Source organism: Ambystoma mexicanum, chromosome 4p, assembly GCF_040938575.1.
Source record: "Ambystoma mexicanum isolate Mex_15411 chromosome 4p, UKY_AmexF1_1, whole genome shotgun sequence".
NCBI lineage: Eukaryota > Metazoa > Chordata > Amphibia > Caudata > Ambystomatidae > Ambystoma > Ambystoma mexicanum.
This window is the reverse complement of record NC_090927.1, coordinates 922,813,681-922,821,086: the sequence shown is the minus strand read 5'-3', so window position 1 is coordinate 922,821,086 and position 7,406 is coordinate 922,813,681.

Below are 7,406 nucleotides of genomic sequence, written 5' to 3'. Positions count from 1 at the left end.
GAGATGTCCAATAAGGGAGAAGCGGTACATACTGTGATTCCCCGCAAGCCAGTTGATGCCAGAGCAAAGAACAACGACAGTAAGCCGATACCCTCGTCAAGGGAACTGTGCAGGAGATGCGGTTGGCAGGGACATGTGGCAGGCACAAAAGAATGTCCGGCTGCCAATGTGGAATGTAGGAGATGCAAAACCAAGGGTCATTATGCCCGCATGTGCAGAGGTGTTGTGTCTGTTAAGGAGTCAGTGAAGTTGGTGGACACCAATGATGATGAGGAAGGGGTGACAATTGTGGGGTACATGGGATGTTCCGACAAAGACAACGGTAGCACACCGGAAGGATCCTTGTTGAGTGTGGGCAGTTGCAAGAAGAGAGCGTGGGCAACGCTCATGGTTAACGGAGTCCCAATGGAAATGATGGTGGACACGGGGTCACCATACACGATGATATCCCCTGAACTGTATGAGTCTAAATTTCACAAGAGGGTGTCTGATTTGTTGTGTTCGGACATAAACCTGTGTGCTTATGGGCGAGTACCTATCAAGGTTCTTGGGTACGAGTGGGTTGATATAGAGTTTGAAGGACGGGCGGTGAAAGGAACATTATATGTGGCTCACAAAGGTGACCCTGTGATAGGGTGGGACGAGCAAGCTGCTCTAGAACTAGAAATAAGACCAGGGAAAGCTGTCCCGGTGATGTGTGTGAGGGGAGAGAATGATGGAGCTGAGTTGCATGAGAGACTCACGGCAGAAGTGCTGGAAAACAGATTTCCTTCTGTTTTTACTCAAACGTTGGGCAAATTGAAGGGTTTTGCGCACAAGATAATTCTCAAGAGGGGTTCTGTGCCAGTTGTCCATAAAGTCAGGAGGGTTCCAATCATGGCTCGTGATGCCTTAAAGGAAGAGCTTAATAAACTCAAAGAGTCGGCAGTCATAGAGGAAGTAGAGAGTTCGGAATGGTTGGCCCCTGTGGTCCTGGCACGTAAGAGTGATGGAGGCATGAGAATGTGCGTAGACCTTAGGGATCTCAATTCATGCATATGGGTTGACAGACACCCTCTGCCCAATATTAATGAAATGCTTTCCTTGGTGTGTGGTGCATCCTGTTTTTCGATGTTTGAACTGTCATCCGCATATCATCAACTAGATCTGCATGTTGACGCCCGCCCCCTAACATCCTTCGTCACTCCTTTTGGCGCATTCCGTTTTTGTAGAATGCCCTTTGGTTTGGCATCCGCTGCCGCTGTTTTTCAGAGGACAATGCAGAAACTCTATGCAGGTATGCACGGGTGGAATGTTTTCAAGATGATATTCTGGTGTGGGGTGAGTCTCAGGTTGAGCATGATCGTAGAGTTCTTGAGGTGATGAATGTCTTGAAGGATTGTGGTCTCACGGTCAAGCTTAACAAATGCAAAGTGGGTGTCCCCAGCATGACTTATTTGGGACACTCTCTGGATGCCAAGGGTATTCATCCTAAGATTGAGTTGGTGAGGGCATTGAGCGATGCATCATCCCGGCTAATAAAGAGCAGTTAAGATCGTTCATGGGACTTGCCGAATATTACAGCAGGTTTGTACCTTCTTATGCCGACAAGACAGTAGGTATGAGGTCATTATTGAAGAAGGGCGTGCATTTTGTGTGGTCTGATCAGTGTCAGGCGGAATTTCTGAAGTTGAAAGGAGAAATTGAGCAGGCTCCATCCTTGAGTTCATTTTCCCCTGTCAGAAAAATGTTTCTAACTGTGGATGCAAGTGAGTATGGCATAGGTGCTGTACTGGAACAAAAGGTTGCTGGAGAACTTCGTCCCATAGCCTTTGCGTCGAGAGTGCTCAGAGAAGCTGAGGGCAGGTACGCTGTCATAGAAAGAGCAGCTCTTGCAGCTATGTGGGATTCTAAATATTTTTGAACCTTTCTGTGGGGAATTGAGTACAACCTTCGTACTGACCACAAGCCGTTGGTTCATGTATTGACAACGAAGGGGTTGTCTCATGCGTCTACAAGGATCATGAGATTGATGGCTGATATGACAGAATTTAATTTCAAGGTGGAGTATGTCCCTGGTGTGAGAAATGCGGTAGCTGATTGCCTGTCGCGTTTTCCAAATTCTAGTAGTGCTGAAGAGTCTCCAGGTGTCGTGGGGGACGAATGTTCCTTGGTGGCTAGTGTAGTGCCCGCTGTATCGGAACCAGAATGGAGTGCTGAGTGTACAGATGATCCCGAGTTGGTCGAATTAAGAGCAGCACTTAGGTGTGGTCTTGTTAGTACTAAGTTGTCCAAGCTTTATGGGCATGTATGGCAAGAATTGTCCAAAGGTCCATGGGGCATGGCCAGAGGTCTGAGGTTAGTTCCCCCTTGTTCCCTTAGAGGGAAACTTGTTGAGTTAGCACACAAGGGGCATTTGGGCAGGTCTATGACCAAGAGGAGACTTGGAGAGGATTATTGGTGGCCCGGTATGGACATGGATGTGGAGGATGTGGTAAAAGAGTGTGCAGCATGTTCCAACAGTGATAAAAGCAAGGTTCATGTTCCCCAACCAGTCTATCCAGTTAAAGTCCCCCGTCAAGTCTGGTCCAAAGTAGCGCTGGACATAATGGGACCTGTAGATTCGTTAGGAGGAGACTTGAGATTTATTGTAGTTATGGTGGACTATACGTCGAGATGGGTCGAGGCCACTGCCTTATCTACGGTTACTGCTGAGAAGATTGTGGGGTTTCTCTCTGCAGTGTTTGACAGGGAGGGTGTGCCTGCTGGATTGGTGGCCGACAATGGGTCTCAGTTTGTGTCAGATCATATGCAAAAGTTTCTGGATGATCTGGGTATACGTCATCATAAGGTTACTCTATATAATCCTCAAGCCAACGGTCTAGTGGAACATATGAATCGTTTTATCAAGGGGGCCATCCAGTTAGCTCTTGCTAATGGTCTTCCGTGGGGAAAAGTAGTGTCAGAATCTCTAAAAGCTTACAGGCTGACTCCCTCTATTGTCACTGGGCATTCTCCTTTTGAGCTTATGCGGGGGAGGAAATCGGGCTCCAAATTGAGAGTGCCAGCCCTGGGCAGTGGTGTCCAGTCACAGGTAGATATGCAGGGAGTTTTGGATCGAGTTCGGTGTAAGCAAAAGCGTTTTTTTCAGTGAGCAACTGGCCAGTAGGAAGCCCCTTTTGGTGAAGATTGGTGATTGGGTTCAGATCAAGAATCCCAGGTTTGTAGCCAAGGGTCTCAGCAGGTACTTAAATCCACGCAAGGTGGTCAAGCGTGGTCGTGGGTATGTAAAACTTGATGACGGATCTACATGGAGTCTCAGGCGTGTGGTAGTGGTGGACAAAGAGAAAGTAGTTTCTACAGGGGGTGATTCTGGTAGGCGTAGTGGCGGTTCAGGAGATGCTGGTGTAGGGTGTGATTCCCCCTTAGAGAGCTCCATGGTCCGGGAAGACAGTGAGGAACTAATTAGCTTGCAGCCCATGGTAAGATGGGTGGCTGTAGATCTCCGGGAAGTTGAGGAATATTCCATTCCTATTTCTGCGCATGATTCTGATGTTGGAAATGTTCCGGTGGATGAACGTGAGGTGTCCACTTCTGGGGCGGCCGACCCTGTCCTAACTCATGCTCATTCTGTCAGGGAGAGGAAGGTTCCTTCCAAATATAAAGATTATGTTTTGGGTGCTATTGTTCGTTAGCACAGTTTTATGTTTCCTTACCTTTGGAGGGCTCTGTAGTTTTAGTTGGGTGCTAGTGTTTGGCTGGGTAGTGTGTGTCTGTGTGCATGATTGCCTGTGTGTGTGTGTGTGTGTGTGTGTGTGTGAGTGTGCATATGTGGGTGTATGTGGCTTCAAGGGGGTTGTTTCTTTTGTTGAGTAAGGGGGGAGTGTTATAATGTGTAATGGCTCTTGAGTGGAATTCTACCTCGTAGAATTCCACTCTTGTTCTGATGTCATACTTGCATTTGTTTAATGTTCTACATTCCAAGAACAACGGTTATGAGTTTAAGTGGAGAGCTGTAATGTAGGCTGAGCACTGCTGGGCTCAGGCTGGTTGCTATTAAAGGATCTTCACTTACCTACAGTGTACGCTTCCTTATTACAAAACGCACCAAAATTGTCATCCTGATATCAATTTTTTTTTTAAAGCCATTCTGTAATGCATATCTGACCGTCTGTATCATTACCCATAGTGCTGCCTATCTCCTTGTCCTCCCAACCATACAGTGTACTTGATTTCAAAGCCAACAAAAAGTTATGAAATAAACACATTTTAACCAAAAGAAAAAAATACTTTTTGCAAAGGGCACCGGATGCAAACTAATAATGTGAGTATAGGGCACGGAAACCGTACAAATGGCAGCTGCGTATGAGTAACGATAGGGTTTGCTCATTCTATCAGTTCAGTGCATGGTTTATTGTCTAGGTTCAATTTTTAAAATGACATGAAGCTCACACAAAGGACCACGGATGCAAAATGAAACACCGGATTGTTATGCTGCGAGAATGGCCAGTAATATAATTTTCACAGTTTGAATAACGGCGCTAATTAAAAATGCATTCAATAATCTGTATGACATTGGGCATTAGTGTAACATTTCGTAGCCACCATGACAAACATTAATTATTACCACGAATGAAACTGCTAGAAAAAAAATCATACGTAATATTTCAATTTAAGTAGGAGTCTGTTTACAAGGGGGAGCTATAAAATAGTCTTAATGGCATTCTGTTTCTGGTTATATAACAGGTAGAGCACAGATTTCTCTGTTAAATCTAGACAGAGTGGCTCCAAGCCATCTCAGGGTGGCGCAGCAGGAATCTAATTAACACTGCCCGTGATGGCTAATCTTGCAAAGGAAGTCACCTCAGTGTCTGCAGGTCGGTCACCACCATCCAGAAAAAAAACACTCTGAAATCCATTCCTGCCTTTAGTGATTATATGGAAAGTATTTTCTTGTAATATATAGCGCGAAAGCAGCCATTGGCAAAGAAAGTATTTTCAAAATGCTGCATCCTCCCACTATGACGTCAGAGCAGTAGAATGTGTAGGTCAAATTCTACTGCTCTGATGTCACAGCAGGGAAATACAGCAGTTTCACTGTTTGCTGCAGGTCTCCTCAGACCCGAGTGAAGGTGAATGGCACTGTGCCCTTCCCTCATTGTCACCATGCGGTTTCCTGACAGACTCGGAGGCAAAAGCGGTTCGGATTTCCAGAGCACAGACCATGTGCCATCAACGTCTTTTGCCTCGGGATTAGGCCTTTCACAGTAAGTGAACCATGGCTCTTTAAAACTGACAGGTTTGCAAATGCTGCACTTTCAGGGAAATACAACGGTTTAGAGTGGGTAAGGAAGCTGAGGGAGATGAGTTGCAGGGCATCAGGTATGGATTTGTGTAGTATCTTGCCTCCTTCAAGATGTGCCTGGATCAGAGATGATATGGAGCAGGAACCAGGCTGACCCAGGTAAGTACAAACAGAAGATGCTTTCTTTGATTGGTTACATAGATGCAGATCATGAAAAGTAGGAGAGAAGGTCAAACGCATCTGTCCTGGTTCCCTGTTATACTCCAAGTCCCAACTGTCACTCTGTGGAACTCCCAAGCCTCCACCTCAACACTCCATGCGGCCCTGCATTCACTCAGACATCACACAGATCAATCAAGCTACAACAATTTGCTTCTTAGGGGGGTCGCAACCAGGATGGATGTGTAGGGTGGCATGAAGCTAGGTATTGGTGCTCGGATCACATGGTGACTCTTAAAATCCAAGCCTGTGTTATGAGCAAGCTGAAAGCTGCTTGAACCCGCCCAGAAATCTGCACAGCCCAGTCCCAAAGTCACCCCTTGTCACCTCCTGCCTCATTGCCCACTTTCATTTTATTTCTCTGGGCCACCACCCTGATCTGCTATTACACCCGGTTGCGACAAAAATGGAAGAGGGCCTCCTCACAAACCCCCTCCTTCCATTTACATTGCAGCCATCTTGAGTGAGTATTTGGTTCAATGGATGGTTTGAAGTGAGTGCACGCACCGTTCATGGAAACAAGGGCATTGCTATCAGTTGCCTGGTTCTTAAATCTGGGTTGCAAATAGCAATCATCCCCTTGGAGGCTGATTGTTCCCGTCATTTCACTCTGGCCTATAACTTGCGCACCGTCTGTTACCTGCCGATCTAGCCCGGCAAAGTGAATATAATTGGTATAATATTTTTTTGGCTTGGGGATGGAGGACAAACATGAGGCAGCTAGAAGATGTTGGCAGGACTGCAAGCAGGGAGGTAAATCATGAAGGATTTTATTGAGGATGGCATGGGGCCAGGTTATGTTTGATTTTGGGTGTGCCAAAGGAAACATGTAGGAGGTGCATATCCATATTTTGTGTGCTTCGCACATACATCCTCTCTCTGCTACCTGAAATGCTGTTTTGTGGGGACAGCAAAGGGTGTTGAAATTGGAAGCAAGGGGGTATACACAGCATTACATTGTAGATGGAAAGCTATCAACAATGGGGTGAATTTCAACTATGGGTTCCAATGACATCAAAGAACTCTTCAGTGGAATACATCCCAATTGTTCATAGCTACCCATCTACAAATCTATAAATATTCTTTGGCTCGAAGGACTGGGGGTATTGACACCATTTCTGTTGCGTGAATTATCATAGGTAAAGCGTATAATAAGTATCATGTATTGCATCAGTGAATGTTGGCGACAAAAGTAAATGTGTACATTTTAAGTTAGTCAAATTGAAACATATACTGTTGGTCGATTCTTATGAAATAGGAGTTCGACTGTTGTTTGGTTTCTTATTAAACTTCTAGATTTTATTTGGACTTCTTGTATAAATATAGAAGCTTATTGTCCCGACATGTTTCTGCTCATTAGTCTTATTAGTAGTGAACATTCATCAGGAGTTATCGCCTTCAGGTGGTTTGTTTCGCAATGTTTTCAATTTCGCTAGGTTTTGATAAACATTTCCTAGACTCTTGGTCTGCCAGAGCAAAAATAAATGAAAAATAGTATCAACTTCTGCGTTTACAATATTGTGGTTCTTTATTTGAACCTTAATCCAATGCTACAGGTTAGTTACCTTGTTTGGTTTTGTGGGGGCATGCAATATTTGTAGTTATCATAGTGAAGACTCATTGTTAATCTTACTTCTTCCAATTCCAATTCTGCAAAAAATGCATTTTTAAATTGCTTTTTATTTGCCATATCCAATATAGTGCCATTCTGTCTTTATCTTAACTCTATTGTAGACACATTTAGGTTTATGGTAATATGGTTGCCACTACCCACCTGATAGTGGTATCTTTTAGGGTGTGATGTTATGTCCCCTTGTCAGGTTATCTGTTTCCCAGTTTCTTGTAATTAGCCCTGCAAGATAATGGGGACTCATAATGATCTGTCTGTATTCTAATATTGGTT